The sequence below is a fragment of the Thalassophryne amazonica genome, chromosome 9, assembly GCF_902500255.1.
Source record: "Thalassophryne amazonica chromosome 9, fThaAma1.1, whole genome shotgun sequence".
Lineage (NCBI taxonomy): Eukaryota > Metazoa > Chordata > Actinopteri > Batrachoidiformes > Batrachoididae > Thalassophryne > Thalassophryne amazonica.
Genome location: NC_047111.1, coordinates 97,824,334 through 97,835,638, shown reverse-complemented (window position 1 = coordinate 97,835,638; position 11,305 = coordinate 97,824,334). Strand labels below are relative to the sequence as shown.

Below are 11,305 nucleotides of genomic sequence, written 5' to 3'. Positions count from 1 at the left end.
ATGCTGAAAATTACAGACCTCTCTCATCTTTCTAAGTAGGAGAAGTTGCACAATCAGGGCCTGACTAAATACTTTTTTGCCCCACTGTAAATCCGTTAGTCCATCAATAGAAAATTAACTGTTTTGATGATTTAATAATTTCACTCATTTACTAAGAAGCAAGTGATGAAGATTGTGGAGTCCCTAAAATCACCTCAGTGTGTTTGTTATCCAAAACCGTTTGGCAGCTTTCAATGACACCTCACACAGTGGTAGCACACCACGTGTAGATGTGCATACAGGAAAACAGTTCAGGTCCAATGTGTTATCAGAGAGATAATTGGAATTTTATGTGTAATTAATATATCACATGATATTGATCTCATAAGCACAACCCCTCCTTAACCATTTGTGGATTTCTATCATCTTCGCACAATGAAGGAAAAGTAATACTGGTCCAGTGTCTTCAAGGAGAGATAATTGTACTTTTGTTGTTTTAGGACATCATAAATTGTTGGTACAGTTGACCACTTTAATTCAAGTGTCACAAACGTTTGACGACTACCGAAATTTAACACATGCAAGTAACCAGTGTGGCTCATTTTTTGAGCTTGCCTCATAGATCTCTAGTTATCTTTGTTTTTAAATATAGTGGAATTGGCTTTTTATTTAATGCCAATGGTCATCTAAACATGTTACACACTGAATTTAACCAGACATGGTCATAGTTCAATATCTATAAATAGGTCCTTGCTATTAATTATAATGGCTTAAAATGGTTGTCTGTTTTGTTGCGATTTCATCTGGTAGTAACTGGTTTTAACCCATTGTGCACATTTTTTGGAACAACACTTTAACTTATGTCTATTAGGGATGTGAATCGTTCAACAACTCACGATTCAATTCGATTCCGATTCTTGGGGTGACGATTCGATTCAGAATCGATTTTCGATTCAAAGAGCTCTGAGAAATAGTTATATTACTTAAAAATGTTTACGTTTAAGAAAATGCAGCTTTACAAGGTTAATAAAGTGATTCTAGATGTAAATTTACTTATCTGCTTTGCGCGTTCGGAGTTGGCTGGCAGTTTAGCGAAGCGCTGGTCAGTAGTCGGCAGAGACCGCTGCTCCACTCCTTTTAGCTCCGGGTCATAGCGTAGCATGTGGGCTTGCGGAGTTGAAGTGTTTCCGAAGTACTTGACTTTCATTTTGCAGATTTTGCACACTGCATAAGTCATATCAAGCTCCTTCTTACGCAGCAAGTAATAAAATCCAAAATGTGCCCAAACATTTGCCTTCAGCAAAGACGGTGCTGGCTGAATTAGCTCTTCATCCGCCATGCTAAGCTACAGCCACTGAACTCTGCAGCTCACAAGTGTTTGAAGCACACCAGACCACCCCACTTGCGGGGACGCTGTAGTACGGAAGCCGTTGCCTGACAAACAGTACACGCAGCGAGTAAGCAAGAAAATGTTTAAAAAAATGCTTTTTAAAAATCGATTCTTGGACATTTTGGATCGATTCAGAATCGTAATAAATAAGAATCGCGATTCGGACGTGAATCGATTTCTTCCGACACCCCTAATGTCTATGCTGAGCCTTGATTAATCTTCTTTTCATTTATGCACACACACACACACACACACACACACACACACTGTTGTACAGCAGAATTTTTTATTTTCTTCCATGCAATATCTCCTCCATAATTGCCACTGGGTGACCATGTTTAGAGTGAAGTCTGAAGATAAAGAAAACGGGTTCAGTGCAAGACATCCCACAGAGAAATGGTATGACAGTCTGAATGGGTATCACGACGGGGAAGCCACAAGCCTCATGCATGCGTTAAAAAAATCAACCATAGTACATTCACACATTCACAAAGTTCCAATATGAACCTACACATTTTCTATCTCTCCCTGCTCTCCCACAAGCTGATTTGCTAATTGAGATGTCTGTTAGGAGTTGATTGCCTGTGCACCTGAATTAGCAAATCAGCTTGTGGCAGAGCAGGGCGTTATGTAATGCGGCATACCATCTATACTAGGCTTATGCAGTCATACGTGGCAATAATCTGAGGGACGCAAAAGCGGCCGCGAAATGGATGCAAAAAATCACACGTTACATTTTTTCATTCGGAGAACTGGAGAGCTATTTGTCTCTCTATCAAACTATGTCAGCCTTGCATGCACAATTTTATGCTAGATAATGTCACAGTATTAATATGTAGCCATACAAAAGTTAATTGAAAACAACTATTAAATGAAATTATAGTAAACATGCAGAGAGAAATATTAAACTTCAGCTTGGTGCTGCACTGCTTCACCTCGGGGAGCTTTGGTGGTTGCTGTCTGCTGTGTGGTCTTATAGGTTGGTACTAATCTGTTGAGTTGCCAGAAATTCTTTCATTTGAGTCCTCTTTCTTAGTGCCACAGCGCTGGGCACCTGCTGTACTCTGGTTTAAATGGTTTTACTCTTGTTTGAATTGAAGGACATGTGCCACTCTGATTGATTGATGTTTTGTTTGGACTACAACACATCCAGGAACACAGGAAATCCAACACTACTACAAATAAAACACTACTCCTCACTGACAAACGATGGCACACCCCAAGCTGATTTGCACAGTTTGTTTTTGTGTCCACCATCAAAGATATGGCCCATGATGTGAAAACACGCTAAAAATTACATGTTACATTCTATCTACAACGATATTTGGAAGGCCACAGTCATAGTGATGCCGTTTGAAAAACGGAAAACCCCAGCATGCTTGAGGTGGTCAAATGGGTAGTTAAATTAAAACACAAATACATCACTTCATACAAAAGAGCCTGAGGGGAAATAAATGTTTTGGGCTTGTTGACAGAGGTTTTTAAAATGTCTCAAATTGAGGAATTGCTTTTCATTAGTTGTTTAAAAAAACACCAAAGGAACATTTAGACTTCTGTTGTTGACAAACACAATCTCACATTTATACAGTGATGTTGCAACATATATTAGATGGAAGCTGTTATAGTACATTTGTTTGAGTTCCGTTAAATTATCATGGGATTTATTTACTCATGATTCACTTTAATCACAGAAAAACAGTTTTTTGTTTTGTTTTTGTTTTTTGTTTTTTTACATTTTCTTTAGTGATCTTGGTAGATGAGAATTTTCTATTCCTTTGTATCTGGTGCTTTTTCCAGAGTGATTTATATATATATATATATATATATATATATATATATATATATATATATATATATATATATATATATATATATTTTTTTTTAGCATTAAGGAGAAATAGATACATTTGTGGTCAGAGTGTTACATACACCCATCATGGACATGAATGTCATAGTAATTTGGGTCTTTAGTGATGCCTTTTAACTGTTATTTTGCCAAAATGGAATGATTGTACAGCGTACGAGTATGTCAACTATGCCATTAATGACTCTGGTAAGTCACAGCATCTTTTCCCTTGTTTTCACTCGTGGTCGCCACAGCAAATCTGAGATGGATCTGCATGTTGATTTGACATAAGTTTTATGTTGGTTGTCCTTCCTGGCAGAACTCCATATTACATGGAGAATGTACAAGGTGACCTTGAACATCCTCCCCACTAATATTTGGTTAAATGTCTCTTAGCAAGCTTGACCGACACCAGATGCTTTTGGTAGTCATCACCAAGCTTCTGGTATAATTGAGCTCATCTTCAACTGCTTATCCAGGATTGGGTAACAGGGGAACAGCTCCAGTGGGGGACCCAAAACTTCCCTTTCCTGGGCGACATTAACCACTGGTGGATTCCAAGGTGTTCCCAGGCCAGTGTGGAGATGTGATCTCTCCCCCTAGTCCTGGGTCTTCTCTGGGGTCTCCTCCTAGCTGGACATGCCTGGAACACCTCCCTAGGGAAGCGCCCAGGAAGAATACTTACCAGATGCCTGAACCAGCTCAGCTGGCTCCTTTCATCTTGAAGGAGCAGTGACTCTACTCTGAGCCCATCACGAATGACTGAGCTTCTCAACCTGTCTCTAAGGGAGACCCCAGCCAACCTACTGCGGAAACCCATTTTGGCCGCTTATACCTGTGATCTAGTTCTTTAGGTCATGACCCAACCCTCATGACCATAGGTGAGAGTAGGAACGAAGACTGACCAGTGAATAGATAGCTTCCCCTTTTGGCTCTACTCCCTTTTCTCACAACAGTACGGTATAGAGCGAATGCAATACTGTCTGTGCTGCACCAATTCTCCAGCCAAACTCACGCTACATTGTCCCCTCACTCGTGAATAAGACCCAGAGGTACATGAATTCCTTCACTTGGGGCAAGACCTCATTCCCTACCCGGAGTCAGCAGTCTATCGGTTTCCTGCTGAGATCCATGGCCTCATATTTAGAGCTGCTGATCCTCTTCCCAGCTGCTCCACACTTGCCTGTGAACCAACCCAGTGAATGCTGGAGGTCACAGGCCTGGATATTTGACCACTGTTCTTGGCAGAATTGGTAGAGTTCATTTAAATTGGTTGGTTTCCTGGCACGGACTTCCTGGCTTTTAAGCCAAGGCCATAATTTTTCAAAAGAATTTAGGTTCGGGCTTTGGGAAGGCCATTCTTGAATCTTAATGTTAGCCTGCTTTATCTAACCCATAACCAGTTTTGATGTGTGTGTGGGATTATTGCCCTGTTGGAACAACCAATTGTGGCCAAGTTTCAACTATCTAGCTGTTGATTTGAGGTGACGTTGAAGAATTTGGAGGTAGTCCTCCTCCTTTATTATTCCATCCACTTTGTGCAATGCGAAAGTACCACCAACAGCATTTGGCTTGTCCACTTTTTGATTTTGGAGCAGGAGCTTCTTTCTTGGTCAGCACCCAGTGCTAGCTCTTGGCATAAGCCATAGCCATATAGGCGGTTGCCTAGGGCGCCAACTGCTGGAGGGATGCAACTGCAAGTCTCAAAAGAAAAACAAAAAGAAACAAAACAGTTAAAACGGTACAGCCCTCAACATTAACACTTGTTGTTTGTCCGGGACAAGTAAAAAAAGATTGGACAACACAGATGACCTTGCCTGAATCGGACAAATCTAATTTTTCTTTCTAAAGTTTTTTGGTTATGACCTTGTGACGTTCAGAGGTTTCCAGACAGCACATGGACTTTGACACCACCGTCCGGGAAAACTGTCTTGTGTGTGGCTGTGGAGCGCAGATTTTCTGCAAAAGCCGCATTGCTAACACCACTGTGCGCCGTGTTGAAGAGATAAATGATCTCATCAAATCTGATAAAAATACATCAGATAAGACGCTTTTTAGGATGAGTCAGTTGATTCTCTTCTATGTCCTTTCTCTCCAGGGGGTGGACGCACAGCACTGTGTGTGTTTTTTTTAAATACACAAACACACTGCTTCTCTTTAAATGCGCAATAAGTCTATTTAAGATCATCTGTCTTACTGTTTGAGAGCACGGAGTCCAAAAAAACAGACAGAGAACTCTCTCTCTGCAGCTGCACGCACACTCTGTAGCCCTCTGGTGCAGGGGCGGTCCCACTAGGGCAAGGGGCAGGAACCCCCCCCCCCCCCAAAAAAAAACCTTAAAGGTCTGCTTTTGTAGCTACTGTAATGACATTTTTTGTTGCAAATAATAAAAAAAAAAATAGATTCTAATACTTTGATAAACAAGATATTTCATAATAATATATTATTATTATTATTATTATTATTATTATTATTATAGTATTATTATTATTATTTATCATTGTTTTATTATTTGTATTAGAATAAAGTAATTTTGCCTTAAAGTAATGCGCTTCATTTTTTTTAACCTTTATTTAACCAGGTTAGTCCCATTGAGATCAAGATCTCTTTTGCAAGGGAGACCTGGACAATTAAAACTTCCAATTCACCTAACCTGCATGTCTTTAAATATGGGAGGAAAACTGGAGCACCCAGAGGAAACCCATGCAACTCACACAGAAAGGCCACAGGTGGGAATCGAACCATGGCCTTCTTGTTGTGAGGCAACAGTGCTCACCACTAACCACTGTGCTGCCAAACAGATACACTAAATACTGTAAGTATGTAGTGTATTATTTTAAAATGACTATAATTAAAGATACGTATAGAGTGGAAATCCTACTCAAAATACAGAGATTTCACGTGACGTCACTATTCACAACCGAGCTGCACGGCACCATGACGGAACCCCGTGCTGTGTTTTCATATTATATTACACTGTTTTATATTGTTTGAACATTGTACATTTTATTATTCATATTGTGGGAGCTGTCAGAACTTTCTAAATATATGCACAAAACCCTAACCCTAAGGAACTGTGGTTTTATTAACGTTATTTTATTAAAAAAATAAGATGTTATTCATGTAATTTGATGTTATTTTAGTGTGTGTTTGTTTATGTGTTGGTGTGTTTGATCAACAATTTTTCAATTTTTCAATCTTTCAATCTTTCAAGGTCTGTCATAGAGCTGTTGTCCATTAATGTTTGGGGTGGTGTGTGCACAGAGGCATGGGGTTGTCAAACCATAATCTCATCTAGGGCACCAAAATGGCTAGAGCCGGCTGTCGGCACCCTCTCAGTAAATGGCAATGTAAAACTCGCTTCACTGTGGGCAATGACACTGGTGTTCCAACAGTTCCCAATTCATTGCAAGCCTAAGTTTTGGAGGTTCCTGAGTTGTTCCTGAATAAGCCTCAAAAACAGTTCAGGAATTGAGGTTGTGTGCATTTAAATAAAATGATGAGCAGCTATGACGTACTATAGGAAAAGGTATTGATTATTTCCAGTAAGAGCCTGTAAGGCTTGGAGGGGTATGTGGATCTGCATTGGGCTGTTAGTCATCACTGCTGCTCCAGTTCATCCACTATGCATGTCCTGCTGCAGCGCTGATGAGGACTACTGCTGCAAAAACACCATGGATTGAATATTAAATGCAGCCTATCTGGCAGCAGCTGAAATTTTTATCTTGAAGTCATGTTTTACGCCTCAAAAGCCAGATCTTTCTAAGAAATTGTCTATTCCCTGTGCAGACATTATTGGTGGAAAGACGGAAATATTTAGGGAACCATCTGACTTTCTCTTTGCTCTTCTTAAGAACTTTATCTGTGCTTGTTTTTCCCCATCTCACGTCATCTGTGGCTTCAGTTCTGTTTTTACCTCTTTCTCTTCTGGCCCACTGATCACTTTTTTTAAGCTCTCCGTGCCTACATAGCCAAAGGGGAAAAAGATACTTTAATAACTCTGTCTGTAGAAGCTCTGCCTCCTCCGCCTCCATGTGGTAACGACAACAGAAAGGAAGGCTGCTCACAGCCCAGTGGACCTAAACAAATATCTTCTCCCACATTTATTTATAAAGCAGAATGTAGCCACATTGTTAATCATCTGACAAAAACAATCTTTAAATTTCATGCATGATGTGTCCTTTAAATTTTATCACTTATTTTATAGTGATTTGCCAGTAAGTTAAATCTACTGAGAAAAAACCAAACCTACATAAACAGATATTCTCAGGGTTTTGGAGCACTATCTCAGACATATTTTAGGATAAAAGGCCAGTTAATCTCAAACTAAAGAAGCCTCTTGAATAAGAGACGTTATCTTGAAAGTAAAACAAGGTGCCAGTGCTTGAGACTAAACTTACGAATGTATAAAAAAAAAACAAAAAGAGCACATCTCTGGCTGCTTCAGTATTACACCTTTGCAGTGTACGTATTGTTTTCAGTCCTGTGTGTCTGTGTAGTGGTGCATTTGTGGCATGTTGGGTGGTGAGTGCTACACGGATATTTAAATGCCGCACACATCTCTTCTGTGTGAGGCGGACTTATGCCTCAATTATTTTGACATGATGAGGAATGTCTTGTCTTTTGTTTATTATTATTGTTAGGTGAGTACTAAATCTGTCTTCTTTTGCGTTTAGCGAGAATACAGTAAAGAGGAACAAGGCAGAAAACTAAGGCAAGTTGTCTCATAGCTCCTAAAATTAGATTCATCTTTGTTTTAGTAACACTGTAGTTGTTTGTACTCTGAAGTTCTTAGACACGGATTCTCATAATTGGGCATTCAGCTCAAATTCACTGACACAGCTTGTTTTTGTCTCAGTAGCAGTTGTGTTTTCATACACTATAAATTTTGTCGACTCTTTGAACAGAATTCCTGTCTGACTTCTGTCTTACATTAGCAGGAAAAGCACACAGCTTTTTGTAGTCTTACTCATTATGCAGTCACTAGTATGCTGCATTGTAGATACTGTTACTTTAATTTGAATGCTCCTTTTTTGATAATTTTCTTTAATAAAGGCTTTAAGTTTAGGTGATGTGATTTTTAGAAGTAGGTAATTCTACCTTTGGGCGTAAAGACCGTAAAGGTTGTGGCGATGTGACATTTGGCCTCAGTGACGTAGATCTCCCCCCAAATGATTGATAGACCTATGGCTGACTTTGGCAAGGCAGTTCTGGATTCCACTTAAGGGTGCCCCACATTTGGTTGAAATTAGGTTGAAAATCAAATTCCTTCACCTTAATCTTTTAGTGGAGCAGATAATTTTGATTTTTGGCCAGAATTGTTCACTTGGTGATACGAGCATCAGATTCGGCATGAATGTTCTTCATAAATCAGTGTTTGAGAAAAAAGTGCGGGCCACTTGAAAATCCAATATGGCGGCCAGGTAGGGGTCAAAGAAGAATTACACAGGGGTCAAAATTTTAAAATGCTCCAATCATATTGAAAAGTATAACACATTATTTGTCTGATCATAAATATTCTAAAAAGATATAGTTTGGATTATCTATGACTGAATGTTATGGAGTTAATGGGGTAAAAACAGCTAGAATAGTGACATAGGTCAGTTTCAGTTTGTACTGGGGCCAAAAGTTAAAGTTGCTCCAATCTTTGTAAAATGTGATGCAAATTATTGGTTGAGTTAATAGGGTTTTAAAAAAGAATAGTTTGCACCATGTGTCAAGCTCAGTTGTCACATTACATGGTAACGTATGTCACATGCCGTAGAATCCAATGTACGTCGACATTCTTTGACATGTACTTTGCAAACCAAGCGCTCAACACAGTCAAAACTATTCCATGTATTAATCCTATTAGTTCAACCAATAATATGCACCACCTTTTACCAAAATTGGAGCAAGTTTAACTTTTGACTCCTGGACAAACTGAAATTGACTTTTGTCACCATTCTTGCTGTTTTTACCCCATACGAGGTCTGTCCAGAAAGTATTGTACCTTTTTATTTTTTGCAAAAAACCATATGGATTTGAATCACGTGTGATTGCATCAGCCAAGCTTGAACCTTCGTGCGCATGCGTGAGTTTTTTCATGCCTGTCGGTTGCGTCATTCGCTTGTGAGCAGGCTTTGAGTGAGCAGTGGTCCACCCCTCTCGTCGGATTTTTATAGCGAATAAATGTCTGAACGATTTGGAGCTTTGCTGCATCAAATTTTTCTAGAAACTGGAGAGACCTCCAGGTGGACACCATTCGGAAAATTTAGATGGCTTTCAGCGACGATTTTATGGGGATTACACAGATGAAGGAGTGCTCCAGAAGGTTTAAAGACCACCCACAGCATCTGAGAGCGCGGTGCACTCCGAGCGTCGATCGACAGGCTCAAACCCCACTCAAACAACCAGATCATTTATAACGTGAAGGCTTTGTTGATCCGGGACGTCGTCTAACTTTCACAAAGAAGGCAGAAGGCGTGGACATCAGCACTTTTTCAGCACATTCTACTGTTACAGGAGTTTTTTTCATGGAAAGAGAAGCAGAGGATTGCGCCACCATGCTGCTCATGGCGCGGGACAAAACCACCTCCGTGTTGGTCTCACAGGACGGCTTTCAGATGTTTCAGACGGCTTCCGGTTGCTTTTCAGTCGTTTGAGTATCCGAGAAATTATGCATGAGCTGGATATGCCCCACATGTCTTGTGAGGCTTCATCACGGCGTTGCTTTACGCCATGCGGCTCCGCCGCAACGCGTGGAGTTCCTCCGCTCCTCTTTCCATGACAAAAACTCCTGTAACACTGGAATGTGCCGTTCATTTCTAAACTGGACGCTGTCTTGATCCGGTATGTCGTCTGACTAGCACAGGAATTGCAGAAGACATGGACATCAGCACTTTTTCGGCACATTGAGACAGACGTGCGGAGGGACTCCGCGCGTCGCGGCAGAGCCACATGGCGCAAAGCACCGCCATGATGAAGCCTCACAGGACATGTTGGGGCATGTCCAGCTCATGCACAATTTCTCGGATACTCACACAACTGAAAAGCAACTGGAAGCCGTCTGAAAGCCACCTGAAAGCCGTCCTGTGAGACCAACACGGAGGTGGTTTTGTCCCGCACCATGAGCGGCATGGTGGCGCAATCCTCCGCTTCTTTTTCCATGAAAAAACTCCTGTAACAGTGGAATGTGCCGAAAAAGTGCTGATGTCCACGCCTTCTGCCTTTTTTGTGAAAGTTAGACGACGTCCTGGATCAACAAAGCCTTCACGTTGGAAATGATCTGGTTGTTTGAGCGGGGTTTGAACCTGTCGATCGGTGCTCGGAGCGCGCCGCACTCTCAGATGCTGGGGCGTCTTTAACCGGCTGGAAGCACTCCTTAATCTGTGTAATCCCCATAAATCATCGCTGAAAGCCATCTAAATTTTCCGAATGGTGTCCAGCTGGAGGTCTCTCACAGTTTCTGGAAAAAATTTGATGCAGCAAAGCTCCAAATCGTTCAGACATTTATTCGCAATAAAAATCCGATGAGAGAGGTGGACCACTGGTCACACAAAGCCTGCTCACAGGCGAATGACTCAACCGACAGGCGTGAAAAAACTCACGCATGCGCACGAAGGTTCAAACTTGGCTGATGCAATCACACGTGATTCAAATCCATATGGTTTTTGCAAAAAATAAAAAGGTCCGATACTTTTTGGACAGACCTCGTAACTCCATAACATTCAGTCATAGATAGTCCAAACTATATCTTTTTTGGAATCTTTATGATCAGACACATAATGTGGTATAGTTTTCAATATGATTGGAGCATGTTTAAATTTTGACCCCCGTGTGTGTCTTCATTGACCCCTACCTGGCCGCCATATTGGATTTTCAAGTGGCCCACACTTTTTTCTCAAACACTTATTTATGAAGAACATTCATGCCAAATCTGATGCTTGTATCACTAAGTGAAGGATTGCTTCAGTTATCTGCTTCACTATTTGCCAAAATTAATGATTTAAGGGCAGTTTCAGGGTCATCCTTCACTGACATACCAAGTTTGGCATAAATCAGCAAAAGCACATTGAAGGAGTAGGCCAACAAACAGACAGGCAGATATG

At 40.8% G+C, this 11,305-nt stretch overlaps 1 protein-coding gene across 1 annotated transcript in view; it reads left to right on the top strand.

The window, feature by feature from the left end:
- The window catches only part of alcama (activated leukocyte cell adhesion molecule a), a 434,306-nt gene that overhangs the window by 200,920 nt on the left and 222,081 nt on the right, over window positions 1–11,305 (top strand). The window lies entirely within an intron of this gene.